Source organism: Rhinatrema bivittatum, chromosome 4 (genome assembly GCF_901001135.1).
Source record: "Rhinatrema bivittatum chromosome 4, aRhiBiv1.1, whole genome shotgun sequence".
In the NCBI taxonomy this organism is placed as follows: domain Eukaryota; kingdom Metazoa; phylum Chordata; class Amphibia; order Gymnophiona; family Rhinatrematidae; genus Rhinatrema; species Rhinatrema bivittatum.
Window position 1 is genome coordinate 435,245,521 of NC_042618.1, and position 18,337 is coordinate 435,263,857.

At 43.4% G+C, this 18,337-nt stretch overlaps 1 protein-coding gene and 1 long non-coding RNA gene across 6 annotated transcripts in view; one reads left to right on the forward strand and one right to left on the reverse strand.

Annotated features, from left to right (window-relative positions):
• Positions 1–12,371, reverse strand: part of SLC41A2 (solute carrier family 41 member 2) — a 160,665-nt gene extending 148,294 nt beyond the window's left edge. For 2 of the 5 annotated variants that reach the window (XM_029601522.1, XM_029601524.1), the window contains exon 1: positions 12,225–12,369. The gene's annotated coding sequence lies outside the window, so the exon portion shown is untranslated. Of the gene's footprint in view, positions 1–12,224 lie in introns of all 5 variants that reach the window. The other 3 variants (XM_029601523.1, XM_029601520.1, XM_029601521.1) reach the window with 3 other exon arrangements.
• A 51-nt stretch (positions 12,372–12,422) lies between these two features.
• LOC115091316 lies at positions 12,423–13,227 on the forward strand. Its single transcript, XR_003856673.1, has 3 exons — positions 12,423–12,757; positions 12,882–12,944; positions 13,081–13,227. It is a non-coding gene; the product is annotated as an uncharacterized LOC115091316 (long non-coding RNA).
• Positions 13,228–18,337: the final 5,110 nt, after the last annotated feature.

Sequence of the window (18,337 nt, forward strand, 5' to 3'; positions counted from 1 at the left end):
TTTTGGAAACCCAAAAATAAAAATTGAAATGAAGATTGGCACCAAATTCCATTTACTTAGCCTCCGTTTCCAAGACTAAGGACCCCTGGGCAATCGAATCCAAAAACATCTTAACTTGTGAGACTTCATAAGAGATACATATTTGACTTAGATGTACTCTAAGTGTCATTTTCCCACCCACTTTCTCAATTTCATTTTTTTTTAAGGTTAACAACTTCCTCCTTCTTAATTGTGTTTGTCTGGAGAGGTCAGGGTATATCCAAATTGGAGCCCCATGAAACTTTTCAGATCTTTTCCGCATAAAGAAATTAAATACTGCAACCCTATCGTACGCAAATGCAAAAGTTGATACATACAAAGTTGCCCTTGTTGCAATTAATGTTTCTACAGTAGTTTCTAATACTGCGGGTCAAGTTTAATTCGGGTTCCTCTAATTTCTCCTCTATAACTACTTTATTTCTTGATGGAATATAATAAATTTTTGAAATTGGTGGAATGGATTCTTGAAGCATTTGCAAAATATGCATGAGATACTCTTTAAGCATTTCCAATGGTGAAATAAGATCTTGTTTAGGGAAATTCAGTACTCTTAAATTTAAATATTTTAAAGTATTTTCTATAGCTTCAAGCCTCTTATCATACAGAATCTCTGTTCTAGTGAATCTCTGATAACGTTTCCATTTTGTCCATTCTTTGTTCTAACAGATGCGTTTCCCCTGCAGTCTTTGTCATCGCCGTTTCTAAACTAGTAAAACGTTGGTTGGACACTTCTGTTGCTTTAGTTAATTTAACAATTGCCAATTCCAATGCTTTTAACGCTGCCCAGATAGAGTCCATTGTAACCTCTGATGGTTTAGCTAATTGTGCAGAAATATTGAGTATATTGGATTGATACTGCCCATCCTTAGTCAGTTCTCCTTCTCCAGACTCTTCTTTAGAGGTAGTTATTTGAAGAAAATCAGAAGGAATTGCCAGAGGTGGAGGAGGAGTGCACAGAGCACCGGGACTTAAGGATGTCTCGGCCAGAGGGGTAGGCATCCGCTCCACGCCTAACCCCTCAATGGCCTCACTCACCGGTTGATTGTTTTAGTGCTGGTGAGATGAAGGCATGAATCTCAGGTTATGAGGGCTCAGTTATGGGAGATGAAGTGGCTATCTCCCTAATCTTTGCCTTCCTTTTTGTATGCGGCATAGTCCTTTAAGGAAATGATATCAAGGAAAAAACCTCAGTCTAATCCTTCCTCTCAATCTTATTTAAATCCTACTTCTCGAGTGGAGGCTTGGAGGAAGTAAAACAGAGAATATTGCAAATAAACTCACTTTTGTTGTTCTTAAGATTCTTCACATGAGGAAGGTCAAAACTTTAGGAAATATCCTTAATCTCTATAGGTGACCAATTTTTCTACCAAAGCCGCCCACCCCCTTTGGCGCATGCCGGCAGTGTCGATGCGCCGCAGGGGGCTGGCTTTTATGCGTTAGCCAGTCCCCCTCTGATGACGTAGTCAGAGTCCGGAAATGCTGGTAGAACCGTTGAGGGGCCGAAAATTCAATCTCACCCCTTTCTCTCCGTCGGCGCACTCACATGGAAGAGATAATAGCTGGAAACAAGTCACTTCCCACGGGAAAGACTCTCTTCCTTCCTCCACCTCAACTTAAACCAGTTTGATAATCTGAGGATCGATCCCCAGGAATATGGAACTCCCCACTACCAGAGGGGTTAAAGTAATAACCTCTTCACTTCCTCTGAAAAGTTCCAATTTCCGCTGGTACAGAAACCAGAGGGGATATAGGCCCAGCAGGGTTCAGGGAAATAAGGAATAAAATGTTTCAATCATCAGTTGTAAGAAAGAGGAAGAGGGTCATAGCTGAACTGGGTGGGCTTGACTGCTCCCTTTTCTTTTCTTCCCCATTTGCGCAAAGATGAAAATGAGGTACTCAGCCAAATGTCCTCCCAAAGGCATGTCCCTTAGGTGTGCGGCTTCGGTGTAGCAGCGCACCACTGTGCACCTACTCTTAAGAGTTCTGGCTACCCGATGACATGTGGGGCCAGCTCAGTGCCACAGGGAGAGAGGAACAGGCCAAGATGGAACCACCACTCCACTTAAGGATACCAGCTGTCCAATGATGATGTGTGGGGCTGGGTCAGCATTGCAGGAAGAGAGGAACAAGCCAAGATGGAACCACCACTTCTCCCTGTAAATTTTGAATTTTATGGCAAGTGTTATTCCCCGAAACTGTTTTTCTCCTTGGCCCTCTGTTGAAATAAGGGTCAACAAACAAGTTGTAGATCAAGGGTTGTCCAAATTACAGCCTGTGAGCCACCTCTAACCTGTGGGTATCTCTGTTCCAGAGCATGGAAACAAGTATTCTGGCTTGCAATAGTGACATCAACATGCTGCCATAAATAATGTCACCGCTGCAGTATAACCAGAACTTGGAAGGGGACTCTCCCAAATATCATCGGCTTGTGCAAACTCAACCTCTCAAGAACCAGGCTGTAAGACAGAATGGAACAGGATTGCCAGGGTAATTGGGCCCTGATATAGCAATGCCTTATCTAGGTGAACCTGAGAGATTCCCCTCTCCTAAGGCTGACTAGTTCCACGTACCACAGATGCCTTATCCAGTCTGGGTTATAAAAATGACCTTTCCAGGATGGTTCATATCAGGCAGGCAATCTTCTGGATTATTCTTCCTACCATCTGCTATGGTGGGAATACATAAGAGGCTGTCCTATGGCCACTGTTGTGCCAGTGCACCTAGTCCCCTGGATCCTGATTCCCTTCTTCGACTGAAGAAATCTTTCGTCTTGGCATTCTTGTGAGTCGCCATCAGATCCCACTGAGGGTGGTCCCATCTGACCAATATCAGGTCAAATACTTCCTTAGTTAGTTCCCATTCTCCTGGGTCTAGCAAGGGTTGGCTCATATAATCTACCCGAATGTAGTCTATTCCTGCTATGTGCACTGCTGAAAGGTCCTGCAGATGTGCTTCTGACCAGGCCATTAATTGATCCACTTCTCTCACTACCTGTAGGCTTCTGGTCCCTCCTTGCCATGGTATTGTCAAAAAGTACTCCGTCCGCTTTCCCCTTTATCTGCAAAAGAAAGGATATTAGGGCCAACTTATTGGCTCTGGTCTCCAGGCAGTTTATTGGCCACGATGCCCCTGACCTGGACCAAAGCTCTTGCAGAGAGATCCCCATCCAGTCATACATGCGTCTATCATTACTATAACTGTTTGGGGGCTCTAGGCTGACCCCCTACCTCTAGGTTGGCCTTGACCATCCATCACTCCAGGATTTTCCTGGCCTGCTGTGTGATGGGAAAGATTTCAAAGTGTTGACTCTATGGAGACCATCGAGAGGAAGGCTCTCTGCAGGGGAAGCATATGAGCCCTTGTCTATGGCACCACTTCTATGGCTACCACTAAATTTAGCACCTGTAAATAAGACCAAGCTTATGGTGATTTTGTGGCCTCCTGCAACTTGCCAATCCTTTCCATTACCAAGAATACTCTCCCGTTGCTTGCCCCGAAACTTATCCCTAACATGTTGAGCAATTAAGAGGGCTGTAACTGACTTGTTTAATACCCAACAGGCTAACAGTTGCAAGACTCACTGAGATGACTGAAAAATTTATTTTAAGGATTTGGCCCTGATTAGCCAATTGTCTAGGTATGGGTGTACTACAGAATGCTTCCCTGTGGAGGAAGGCTACCACCATTACTTTTCTGAATGTCTGTGGTACACTGGCTTGCCCAAAGGGCACAGCCTTGAACTGGTATCTTCCTAGTACCTTGAAATGTAATAACTTTTGGTTTTCTTCCCTGATGGCGATATGTCTCAAATAAATTTAAGGATGACAAGAACTCTTCTTTGCTTACTGATTTCAGAGTTTCCATCCGAAAATGTAGCACCCTCAAGGAATGATTGACACCCCCACCCCTCACCATTTAAATCCAAAACAGGTTAAAACATTCCCACCTTCTTCAGGACTACAAAATAGATGGAATAGCTGCCTCTTCCTATTTACAATTCTGGAACTGGCACCACTGCTTCCAGCTGAAGCAATCTATTATTGCTTGACTGGCTATTTTCTTTACTGGGACTTGCAAGAGAACAAGATGAAAGCTTCCGGTATAGGCATGCTCAGTTTGAAGGTGTATCCTTGCTAAATGATTTCCAATACCCACTGGTCCTCTGTGATGTAGGTCCACACCTCATATCGTTGTAACCACACTGCTACTAGTGGAAAGGAGGAGTGGCCTTTCGAAGAGTCATCATGGACCCTGGATCCCATACAACCCCTCCATTTCAGCCCCCTTGTTTACTCCCCTGAATTGACTTTTCCTTACTGGTTAATCTTATCCTCTGGACATTATAGGTTTGTATTGCCCGACATCTCTCAGGCAATTTCTAGGGAAGCTCATTAGTGTGCTTTTAAAAGATTTTCCCATGAAGCTGTTATCAATGCACTGTGAAAATCACACTGACCAGACTTGTAAAAACATGCTGACATGATAGAACGTAGGCCAAAAGTCAAACAGTATGTTGAGTTCAGCCTTAAGTTTCATTCCTGCCTTCTGGGCTCAATTTATAAGAAATGACATAACTTAGTAGTATCTCTGCTCATTCACATTTGAGATAAAATTATAATACCGTCCTATTAAGAGGATGTTGTGTTAATGTCAAACAATTAGAAAAATGTTATGAAAACAAACTAGCTCATTGGTGTGTAAATTGGATTTAATCTATTGTGAAATGTAAACAATGCTCTGAAAGACTGTTGCCAATCTCGCACTCTCCTGGAATATTCCATACTTTATCTAAGTAATGATCTCTCTTAATCTATTTTGTTAAACCAAAACAAGCATCCTCTAAAAGTGCCCCTGGACGCATCTGAGGCAGGTACACTTTGAAGAGGCAACTTATTTTAGTTGACATTGGATGCCTAGTCCACTGACCAACTTCACTGTTGTCATCTACTTAGACAACATTCTAATTAGATTATATATGCTATCAACTAAAAATACTGCCCGATTCCAGACAGGCTGTCTCCTCACCACCTCTTTGCAATATCTCTTTTTCCATCTCTGTCAGATTGTTGAATCCAGTAAAACACCACTTTGTCCACATATCCCCCACATTCTGCCACCTGATACAAATTGACTTACTCAAATAACTTCTGTCCTGAGGATTTTTCAATGCTACACCTCCCTCAACCGGAATAGTAGTCTTCCACCTTTGACATTCTAAATAAACATTCCTTCTCATTCTGTTAGTGTGGATACAATACCTCCATAAGCTTTTTAAACCTTACAGCTGAGTCTGGGTTATCCTGCTCAGCCCCAATTATATCCTCGATAGCCAGATGTCTGGGAAATGCCTTGGTAGGCTTCTTTATCCCTGTTAAGATATGATCCCTTTTAGGTGCCACATTCTTTGGCTGCTCTTCAGTTAGCCTCAAGACCTGCGAGACTCTTATAATGAGGGCTCCCAGCAACTAAATAACCTCATGGTTGAATTCTCCACAGCTTAAAAGGTCAGCTCCCCTTCCTCTGCTTCCTCCCACTCAGCTATCCCTTTTTCTCCTGGGTTGCTGTAGGCATCCAAGAGCAGCAATGACTACTTCTGCCTCCATTCAGGCCAAGGCCTCTTCTTTAGCCTTGGATACTGTTCCAGAGGAGGTTTCCTGAGAAAATCCTCTCCCCCCCCCCCCCCCCCTTTGCCACCTTCCATCTCACAATAGGTCTTGTGCATAATAAGCACAAACTCTGTGGAGAATTCCTGCCCCCTGGTATCCAAGGGCTCCTGTCACCCGTGGGCCTGTGTGCAAAAATTCTGATACAGCTGATGAGTGCCAGGACTGTGCCACAGCCACATTACCAGATTGCAACAAGACAGGGAACATACCCCCATACTAGTGCGGGGCTCCAATGCCGACTGCTGCACCACCCCATCCTCAGCAGCACTGAGTTCTGGTTCCTTCCCGTGGACCTCACTGCCATCACAGACTTTGCAAAAGAAGCCGGTTTTGCTAGGCTGATGGCGTGAACCGCACCTCCCACATTTCCTGCCTTTTCCATACTTGTTTCTTATTGGAGAACCAGCAGTGAAGCTGTGAGAGAAGATGAGGAAGAAGCAGAGGTAGGACGAAGTCTACACCATGGGCCCGGAGAGGTCCCATAGTATCCACTTCTTTTTTTTTTTTAAACCTTGAGATTGGAAGGCTCTACTTTTTGCTGTCTTAAGGAAGGGAATCTGGTGTCCAAAGAGACTCTGATGCCCCAGAGAAGGAAGATCAGCCTCAAAGATTGTTGTCCATAGTAACCATGTCTACCGCTGGGATATCAACCTGCCACAGATGTTGTCCAGCCCACTTAACTTTCCTGCTGACCCAGAATGGATTCTTACCATCTGCTGGAAGCAGAGAACTATTGACCATGTCCCCTGCTGTACCAGACTATATAGGGAAGAGGGGCATCAGTGCAAAGTTTTCGCTTTCTGCATCTGGCAAGATAATGAGGAAGGACCATTGATCTGACCCAGCAAGGCACCTTATTTTTTCAAATAATCAATGAAACTATGCCCTAATCAAAATCAATTCCATTGTTTGATATTTTTGGTGACCTTATTTTTTCAGACACATTTTAAATAGACATTATCCCTCAAGGCAAAGATGGAAATTGGAATAAATGGAAAAAAAAACCCCATAACGATTAGATAGAAAGGGGTATCGTGCCCCATTTACTAACCCACAAACATTTTGATAACTTTAGAAGTCAGTTTCTCCTTCACAAGGCAAGTAAGTGTTATATTTTAGCTTTATACAGCTCTGGGGAGTATTTCAAACCAGCTGTCACCATTAAAGTGCTCCTTACATGCCAACAAAAAAAAAAAAGTTCTAGAAAATATAAAAGGGATTTGCTATAAATATAAATGTCAGTGCATTGCTCAAATTTTCGCTCACTGACAACTGCTGCCTTCCTTCCCCATTACCAAGAAAGTTCCCACTAGGGACACGGCAAAAGAGCTGGCCTCTTGTAGTTATGGAGCTAAGCAGAACAGTCAGCCAGAAACAAAAAATAAATAAATAAATAAATAAATAAAGAGACTACAGCATGAACATGAAAGTCATTCAATGGAGGTTGGGGGGGGGGGGGGGGCACAGAAAATGTCTTCTGGGGCCAAAGGAAATCCTTCCATCATGAAACAGCACAACAACTAAAAACAATGACAACTACATGCTGAAAAAATCCCCCATCTAGAAAAAGCACTCTTACAATCTTGGAGTGATCCATTTATACTGGGAATGTTCTCCTGACAGGCCAGCTAATAATGGGCATCTACCAGATCTCTAACTCAGGTTCATGCTGTCCTCAGCATTTTATTGTTCCAAAATATTTGCGACGTGGTTTCAGAATTTTGCACACTGCTATTCAATAGAAGCCTGGCCATGTTAAGAATATCACACCAGTTTTTAGCTTCCAGGGACCCACTAAACCATCTTGACCTTAACATCCAGTCTGAAAGGTGTATATATAGTTGCTCAAACTTTAGCCCCTTCTCCCATCCCATACAGTCATGGGGGTTCACATGACAGCATGTGAAATGCCAAGCTGGATCAAGCCATTGGTCCATTGTGCCCAGCATCCTGACTCCAACAGCAACAAGTCTGGACATCAGTCTAATATTGTTTAATTTAGGAACAAAATGTCTGGAGTCTGAATGTCATTTTACCTTTTTTGGGGGGTTTTTTAAAATATAATTTTGATGTTTTGTCTGAATTTTTATTTTATTTAAAGAGTCTTCTATACTGATATTAGTAAAGACATATCTGTTTACATTGAACTAAAGAGCGGAAAATTACAAAAACAGGGGAGTGGGGAGGGGATACAATCAAACCAATAGGAAAGAGAGGAAGGCGCAGGAGCAAAAACAGGTGAACTTGAGAAACCTTGAGAACAAGTGCAATGGCAATTCAAACATTACAAGTTAAGGAGAAATGTAATGCCTTTATTGATTTATATGGAGTTTGATGGTGCAATTTGTTGTTTTTGTTTAAATTTTGATATCCAGTTTTGTTTGGTTGATTATGTGCTATCTTTTTTTACATGGGATTGTATTGATGTTTTAAGCTATAAAAATGCATTGAATGAAAAGCAGTGGATTTTACAGTGCCTAAATGGTTAAATAAATATACATTAGAACTTAGTTTGGAATGGACTACAAAACTCTGTTCACATTCATTTAAAACTGTAAAAGTCTTTCTGGGCTCTAATAGTAGGAGGAAGCTTGATCTACAAAGTGGAGCAGCAACAAAGAAGGTACACTGTTTCCCTCCTAATCAAGCCTCGAAGAGCCCAGAAACAGTTAAGCTACTCTGTTCACAAGGAAGTGGAAACTATTCCACATTCAAGCCCTGAGCAGTGCCACAATACAAAAAGCACATGGAGTGAAGCCATAACTGAATAAACATATTAACTAGCCATGAAGTAGAAAACCCGAGACCTGCCTACAGTCTTCTGCAACATTGCCACACCCCCAGCTACCGCAGACCGAATGTATTGCTCTCACACCTGTCTGGAATATTAGACTAGGGCTTCCCAAAACATATCCTAGGGACCTCACAGCAGTCATATTTTCAGGATATACACAATTAGCATGCATGAGAAATTCCCAGTATATGTAAATGTTATCTCATGCATATTTATTGTGGATATTCCGAAAACATGATTGGCTGTGGGATCGTCTGGACAGGTTTGGGAAGCCCCAGTCTAGTACTCCAGACTGGTGAAAGAGCAATGTAAATTGCCAGCGGAGGTTTGGGATGCGGTGATGGGAGAAGAGCTGCTGTGGAGGGGTAGCAGAAAAATAAATATAACTGTGGGTAGACAGCAGCTGAAAAACCAGAAGAGTGACATTCTCCTCATATCACCTGATGAGGGTGAGAGGACTGAAAATCAAAGGAAATGGCGTGGAAGGAGAAAGAAACAGAACAGAATAGCGGGCAGGGGTGCAAAGTACATTTGCTTGCCCCAGTTATAGCTTTACTCCAGAGCTTCACGAAGCCAACTGAAAGTGTTCCTGTTAAGCTCAGAACATGCACTATCACAATTTACTCATTGAAGTCACCTGGAAATGTTTGAGTTTCTGCAATTTTGGCAATCCACATGCACTTAAAAGGACTGGCACCATATGGAAATTCAAATCCAAAGAGCAAATGGAATTTATGTTGAATTGAACAAAAGGTGTAATGAATTCTGCATGATGGCAAAAGAAAATCCATTTGCACCGGATCCATTAGAAACTGATAATAACATTACAGATGTAAGACTGCCAACTGAACAAGTGCCAGCTGCAAGCTATTAATATACCCTGCAAGGATCTCTCTTGAACACCAAGCAACAAACCTGGCTGAAACAACATTTTTCTTTTTGGTCAGGATAAAATCAAATCAAAATATCAAAATGTATAGGCTTCCCCCCCCCCCAAAAAGCAGGGATTAAAATATAAAACAAGGCAACAATAAAAAAATACACAGACTAGGCATAATAAACACCAGCACAAAACAAAAACATGCATTAAGTCTAAAACTAAAATGCAAGACATACAGGCCGATACTGTAAAAGTCGCAGGAAAGCAGGCACTCCGTGTTGAGCGCCTGCTCTCCCGACACGCACCCAGGCACTTCTCCTGGGCGCGCAATTCTCTATTTAAATGACGCCACGCGCTAATGAGGCGCTAGGGACGATAGCGCAGCCCTAGTGCCTCCTTATTTATTTATTTTTATTTAAGTTTTTTATATACCAACATTCAGGACGGTAGTCCCATCATGCTGGTTCACAAGAAACAGGGGTGCAATTATAATAAACTATACAATTTGAACAATAGTGCAGAAAAGCAGTTACATGTAACAAGGAAATAAATAACTTGGAGTAAGAAAGAAAATGAAGATCAGATAATTCTATATATATAATAACATTGTAAGATGTGGCTATTAATGCTATTACTAGCGAAGTGTGTTGAATGATGAGAGTTAAATAGTGTTGGAGTTAGGAAAGGTCTGTGTGAACAGCCACGTCTTGAGTCTTTTCTTGAAGGTTGAGATGCTGGGTTCCATTCTAAGATCTGGGGGAATGGAGTTCCATAAAGTTGGACCGGCTGTGGAGAAGGCCCGATCTCTAAGTGTAATGTGTCTGGTAGTTTTGGCTGGAGGTACTTGAAGTGATCCTTTGTAAGCATCTCTTGTCGGTCTTGTTGAGTTGTGTAATCGGAAGGGGATATGGAGATCAATTGGGGCTAATTGATGGATGTTTTTGAAAATGATGAGAATGGCCTTGTAGATTATTCTGAAGTGGATGGGCAGCCAGTGGAGGCCCATCAGGATAGGGGTTATGTGTTCTCTTCTCCTGGTGTTAGTGAGTATACGGGCGGAGGCATTTTGGACCATTTGTAGAGGTTTGGTGTGTGATGAAGGGAGACCAAGCAAGATGGTGTTACAATAGTCCAGCTTTGAGAAAATGATTGATTGTAGAATCGTTCTAAAGTCATGTGTGTGGAATAGAGGTCTTATTCTTTTCAGCACTTGGAGCTTATAAAAGCAGTCTCTGGTGGTTTTGTTGATGTTAGCTTTCAGGTTTAGGTGATTGTCAATTAGAACTCAGCAGAGTTGGCTGTCAGCGGGTCTGACAACCAACACTATTTTACCGGCGTCAGTTTTCGAACCCGCTAACAGGGAGGGGATCTTGAAGGGGGATGGAAAAAGGATCTCGAGGAAAGGTGGAAAGGAAAGGGAAATCCTGGATCAAGAGAGGGAGGATAGATCCATTCCCGTACCCTTCCTCATTATGATCCTTATTCTCACCTCATTCAGACTCACAGAGATCCCCTTCCTTATTCAAACACTCACTCTCACCGCCCCCTCCATGTTACACCTACTCCCTCATTCTCAGCCCAAAGCCCATTTCATACTCTCTTACTTTTACCCCCATACTAAAAAAAAACCCTATGTCTACTGATCTGGGCATCCTTAGACTAGCACATAACAGTAATGCAGCACCTCGAGCTGCTTCCTCTTCCTCTGTAGCCCAGGGCTACAGCGTTGTATTTTGAACCACAAAGGCCACTATAGTGCTGCACCATTTAAAAGCATGATTTTTATTTTATGATTTTTTATATACCGACATTCGTTAAGAAAACATCACATCGGTTTTGCTCTTTTCTATTGCAGCTATTTTGCTTTAATTGGTTGAATTTTGATCTTCGTGTTTTTAATTTAGTTTTAAATATATTTTGCTTCTTTTCCTTTATTTTTATTTTTTTGTTTGCCTGAACTTTATTACTACTTAATATTTCTAAAGATTTACTATGCGTATGCAAAGCTGTACAGACTCATAGAACGGACAATCCCTGCTCCATGGAGCTTGCAATCTAGTTGAGAAACACAACAATTATTTTCAGTAATCACTTAAGGCAGGGCTTCCCAAACCTGTTCTGGGGACCCCACAGCCAGTCAGGTTTTCAGGATATCCACAATGAATATGTCCGAGATAAATTTGCATATACTGTGTCTCCATTGTATGCAAATGTACCATGCATATTCATTGTGGATATCCTGAAAACCCAACTGGCAGTGAGGTCCCCAGGACAGGTTGGGAAGCCCTGACTTAAGGGAACCAGGTGCCAAATTTTAGGTACCCTGGTGATCTGGCTCCCTGGACTTTTCCAGCCTTAATCATAGCTCCCCAATCAAGCATGTTAATTCTTGCCTGGACTCTTCAACAACTTGTCTTATGATAGATGCCTAGCAAGCCTTCCCTAAATAATGCATTTTGAATACCTTTAAAAACTTGTGGAGGGAGAGATTGAGAGTAACGGGAAAAGGAGAGGATGAGGAAATAGTAACAAATGGGCATGCAAGTTTCTTGGTGAAGCCAACTTTCAAGAGATACGTGAGAAAGCAAGTAGTAAGAAAACGGACGATTTTTTTTTCGACTTCTACCGAAAGGCTTGGAGACAGACGATTTTTTTTTTGTAGGCCAAGTGAAAAAAGAGCCACTTAAAAATAAAGAAAATGAAGAACGTTATCTCCAACTACAGGTCAGTTGAGCTACGGAGAAAGATATTTATTTAGAAATTGAAAGTTATGAAAGTTCCGTTAGCAGGAGGGGAGAACGTAAGGAAGACAGAGATGGGTCTGGGTCTCCCAGCTAGCCCTCACCTGTTCCACAGCCCACGGACAACAGCTCCCGCGAAACCTCCAGACCGCCACTTTCTCCTTCCATCTTCACGCAGTGCGAGTAGAGACTGAGAGCAACTGCGCCGGTCTCGTCACGCGTCATTGACGTCAGCGTTGCGTCTGCAAAGACCCGTATGCCGGATGTGTGCTCGCAGCAGCGCGAGTATAGCCGAAGCTTTCATCTCCATGGTGTATCATTGAACAGGGAGAACAAACTATAAGCTTTATATACAATACGTGCGTTTCTTTGTTTATAAAAACATAAAACATGCCAGGCTGGGTCAGACCAAAGTCCATCGAGTCCAGCATCCTCTCTTTGGTAGTGAAAAGTCCAAGTTAGGAGTACCTGGTAGATCCCAAAAAGTAGATCTATTTCTCATTCCTGGGGATAGCAACATTTTTTCTAGTTATCCAGGCTAATGATGTTTTATGGACTTTTTCTCAAAGAACTTGACCAAATCTCTTATAAGTCGCTTTGAATATGTATTTTGGGAACAGATTTCACTGGTAAAGAGGTGCGTATGGCCTTTAAAGCGTTGATAAAAACGATTGTTTCCCTAGTGTGAATTGCAAGTTGATGGCCCTTGGACTGTGAATCCCATCTCACAAAGGTTGAAAACTGGATTGTGTCATTTATAGAAAGACGGTTAGTGAGGAGTGAAACCAGGGAAGAGCACCAGAGTTGTATGAGAGGAGATGAATGTAAGCATCAAAGGGGTCTGGCAGACTGCAAATATTTGATGCACAGAAACTAAGGTTAAGCAAAAAACATATACTGTGTTGCCTTTTTGCTGGACTAACAATACATTTCTTGACTTTTATTTCCATGCATTCAAAGTAAACTCCCTCTATATCCAAGTCTTTGATGGAAAATATGAAGCACATGAATTACTAAGAAACATAAGAACATGCCATACTGGGTCAGACCAAGGGTCCATCAAGCCCAGCATCCTGTTTCCAACAGTGGCCAATCCAGGCCATAAGAACCTGGCAAGTACCCAAAAACTAAGTCTATTCCATGTTAACGTTGCTAGTAATAGCGGTGGTTATTATCTAAGTCAACTTAATTAATAGCAGGTAATGGACTTCTCCAAGAACTTATCCAATCCTTTTTTAAACACAGCTATACTAACTGCACTAACCACATCCTCTGGCAACAAATTCCAGAGTCCAATTGTGTGTTGAGTGACAAAGAACTTTCTCCGATTAGTTTTAAATGTGCCACATGCTAACTTCATGGAGTGTCCCCTAGTCTATTATCCAAAAGAGTAAATAATCAATTCACATCTGCCCGTTCTAGACCTCTCACAATTCTAAACGCCTCTATCATATCCCCCCTCAGCCATCTCTTCTCCAAGCTGAAAAGTCCTAACCTCTTTAGTCTTTCCTCATAGAGGAGCTGTTCCATTCCCCTTATCATTTTGGTAGCCCTTCTCTGCACGTTCTCCATCGCAACCACATCTTTTTTGAGATGTGGCGACCAGAATTGCACACAGCACTCAAGGTGCGGTCTCACCATGGAGCGATACGGAGGCACTATGATATTTTCTGTTTTATTCACCATTCCCTTTCCAATAACTCCCAACATTCTGTTTGCCTCTTTGACTGCCGCAGCACACTGAACCAACGATTTCAATGAGTTATCCACTATGACGCCTAGATCTCCTTCTTGGAACCCAACATTGTGCAACTACAGCATGGGTCACCTTTCCCTATATGTATCACCCTGCACTTATCCACACCAAACCTCATCTGCCTTTTTGACGCCCAATCTTCCAGCCCCACAAGGTCCCCCTGTAATTCTTTACAATCCGCCTGTGACCCAACCACTCTGAACAATTTTGTATCATCTGCAAACTGGATCACCTCAGTCGTCGCATTTCTTTCCAGATCATCAATAAACATATTGAAAAGCAAGGGTCCCAATACAGATCCCTGAGTCACTCCACTGCCCACTCCCTTCCACTGAGAAAACTGTCCACCCAATTCTACTCTCTGTTTCCTGTCTTCTAGCCAGCCTGCAATCCACGAAAGGACATCGCCACCTATCCCATGACTCCTTACCTTTCCTAGAAGCCTCCCATGAGGAACCTTGTCAAATGCCCTCTGAAAATCCAAGTACACTACATCTACCGGTTCCCCTCTATCCACATGTCTATTAACTCCTTCAAAAAAGTGAAGCTGATCTGTGAGGCAAGACTTGCCCCTGGCAAAGCCACGCTGACTTTGTTCCATTAAACCATGTCTCTCTATATCAGTGATGGCCAACCTTTTGAGCTCAGTGTGTCAAAATTCATAAAAAAAACGAGCATAACTCGGGTGGTGTGTCACTTCTAGAAAAATCCATAATTTTGTGATATTTGTAGCTCTAATTAATAACAAAAAGTTATAATTTTAATATATGTACTGTATTTATTAATAAAGTAAAAACAAATAATTCTTAACCTTACCTGCTTAGTGACTTTTTAGTTGCTGAATTTCATTGGCTAAATCTTCAATTGAAGGTTGGTATTTTGTACACTTCAAGCCCAAGCAAGCGTTACAAACTTCATCTGTCAGTCGGTTTCTTTTATTGGCTCCCATTAATTTTCACACCACTCCCTCCCCATCCCCCAGGCATGCACACATTCATTCTCACACACATAGACCCCCAGGCACTAAAGGCAGACCCCCCCTCTCTCTTGCCAGCAACCCTCGGAACCTCTCTCATTCCTCTGCTGCCATTGTCACTGCTGCCACATTGCTATTGGGGAGGTGCCGATTGCTGTTACTGACACTGAAGCCCATTCTGCTGCCTCCTCTGTGCAGGCCCCGTGAGCTTCCACTTTCTCCATGCGGATCTCGTACATTGTGAGATCCGCATGGAGAAAGTGCTATTCTTGCACATTCCCAAAGATTACATGTGCCAATCACTAAAAAGTAATTTATTTTTTTTTGCCTTTGCTGTCTGATCTTAGTTTTCTAATTGGTTGGTCACAGGCTTTTTTTTCCACCTTCCCTTTCTTATTTTTTTTGCCAATTCCTTTTATATTGTCTTTTTTTCTGTTTCTTTTCTCTCCATCTTCTTCCCTCAAACACACAGTCAGGTTCTCATTCTAACATGTATTTCTCTCTCTCACACACACACAGGCTGTCACTGTCACATACAATCATTCATACACACAGGCTCTCACTGGCACATGCTGTCTTGCTCAAGCACATGCTGTCTCTGCAAACATTCAGGTCCTCACTCTCAAACACAATCTCTCAACTCATCTCATACACGCATACACACACACCTTCTACAGACCCTCAGCCTCTCTCTCTCACCTCTGGGCCTCCTCTTCGCGGGTCGCAGCAGGAAGGGCTCTGTAGCGGCCCTGATCTTCTCGGGCCACGGCAGCCCTGCTACTGGGCCTCTTCCTCTTCTCGGGCCGCTGTGACTTGGAATTTGCAGCGGCCCGTAGCACAAAGTGCTGCTCCTCTTCTGCACGCGCTGATGCTCTCCTCCTTCCTGCCCACGGCAGCTCCGGCAATGTTTACTTCCGGGGCCGCACAGGCAGGAAGGAGGAGGAGCATCAGCGCGTTTAAATGCGATCTTTTTCTTCGGGCCGTGGTGAGGTGAGCCTCACCACGGCCCTGCCTATCGCTGCGTCGCATGAGCCTCCCTGCGCCCGGGGGCATTGGGCATTGGGGGGGGGGGGGAGGTGGAGGGATACTAAAAAACAAATTTTAAAGGGTCAGCGCAGCCGGAAAAAAAAAGGCTCGGTGCAGTCAATTAAAAAAAAAAAAAATTCCCCATAGTCCATGAAACGCTGCGCGTGTCAGCAAAAACATCTCGGCATGTCACCTCTGACACGCGTGTCATAGGTTAGCCATCACTGCTCTATATGTTCTGCTGGATTTTGATGTTCAAGAAACACTTTCCACTAGGAAGGAGTCATTTATTTTGAGTTTAAGCGCCCCGCGGTTGTTTTGAAAAGCTTGGCTCCTGTATTTGTAGGTGCGATAAAGGAGCTTAAACTGTATGTAAAAACGGATAGGGAACCAATGTAGAGACTTGAGGAGTTATATAAATGTAGGCAAGTTTGGCAAAAGATAAGTCACGCACAGAGCCTGTGCTTCTATTAGGAAAAACTAGTCGGTTGCCTAGAGCACTAAGATTTTGGAGGTGGCAAAATCCCACCAGTGGTGAGGTCCAGAGGGGTGCTGTATCAGATCCAAAACTGCCAAGAAGGGAGTGCAGTCCCTTGAGCCACTGATGTGGGTAGGAGGGAGTGCTGTAATGGAACGGCTGCCATAGATAAGTTGGGAGGGGGGGGAGGGGGATGAATAACTGAAGGTTTGCCTAGGGCACCAAATAGGCTTGCACCAGTCCTGGTCACACAGCAGAATTTTGTATATAGTACGTTTTGGAAAGAAATGGTTTAGCGGGAAACCTGTGAGGAGCAGGTTGCAATATCTAAGTGGGAGGGGCAATGAGAGAACGGATAAGGGTTTGGATAGTGTGTTCAAAAAGGAAGGAATTGATTTCGGTCATGCTTTAGAGAAAAAAACACATTTAGCAGATCAAAGTGTCAGGACTGAAAATTAATTGGTCTGGCTGTGGCATTCTGTACTAACTGCAGGGGCAGGATAATAAGTGGATTGCAGACAGTGGCTGAAGGGAGACATGCTGCCACATGTGAAGGGTTTGTATATAAGGAATCATAAAGGGTTGGATCAGTACAGGTTTGGAGCTTGTGAGCAGTAGTGCAAATCATCAAGCTTCAACTCTGGCTACTGTCCATTTGCAACAACTTTTATATCATTCAAAATTCAGGTCAGCAAAAATCTGTCTAAAGTGGCGAGCATATCTCACATTTATGATTTTCATGCTTTGGATTCTGCATATTTATCAGGATACTCCTCTTTAACAAATCTAGGGCAATGGATCCCCTGTGTGGCTGAAATTGACACTTGTCTGTCTGTGTACCAGAAGTATTTTTAATTAAATTGGATAGTGTAAAAACCTAAAAAGAATTAAAATGGCTTGGGATTTATATTGTAAAAGGATGAGGATTATGTTAGTATAGTTGGCAATGTTTGATTCTTGCTATATATTTTGGGATTTAGCTCTATTTCCCAGGACAGGCCTTTACAAATAAATGTGCCCTCCCCCCCCCCCCCCCCCTTCACATCCACCTAGAAACTTGTTCATCTATTGATATTTACATTTCACATTTCAGTGTAATGTTTGCAGTTTCAGATCCAGCATGAAGTAGGTAAATATGAGATATACTCTCCACTTTAGATTAAAAACATTTTTAAAGGTGATTAATTATGAATGCATGGGAAAGATGCATGAATGGACCATAGCGAATGCTAAAAGCCCCGACAATTAATGGTTACTGCTCACAAAAGTTTCACACTTGCGCTAATTCAACCCCCTTTTTGGTCTGTATATATAAGAAATGTAGGAATAGTTACCTGCCAACCCCTCTTGCATTCAGGGTTAAACCTGGCAAGCGCTCCTCGCAGCCTCCTTTTACCACTGGGGAGGGGCGGCCGAGAGAGACGGATTTCACCAGCCGCATGAGCTCGCGTGAAGAAGAAGAGGAAGAACGCGTGTCCGCCGCAGCCGGGGCTCCCAGTTTCGTGCCACTCGCACGTCATCGCTACCGGCCAGGAGAACGGCCTTGGCCTGCGAGCTGGGTCGGAGCAGTAGCGTCACGCATGCTGCCTTCGCGCATTCCTCTGCCGAGGCAGCAGGGAGCTCTCTCCTTGCGCTCCCAGGTAAGAATCGCTCAGCGTCTCGGGCCTTTTCTTTCCTCCTCCTCCAGTGTTTTTCTTTCTCAGCCTGGGGAGCCCGTACATGGCCGGGGAAGGTGTGCGCGAGCCTTTCCATACGAAAGGGCTGCGGGATGAAGCTGCCCCTGGGCGGGTGGTGGGGGGGTCCTCCCAGCAGGGCTTTGCTGCATCATCCTTCCGCGCTGTGACGACCATCCGTGCTGGGCTCTGGCTGCGACTTTCGATGGGAGTGAATTCAGGGCGGTTTGTTTGAATATGAATTACAGAAGGTCCGAGGTTGCTAGGGTCAGTAAGGTTATTGGGGCAAGTGGCCATCCTGACTCCCG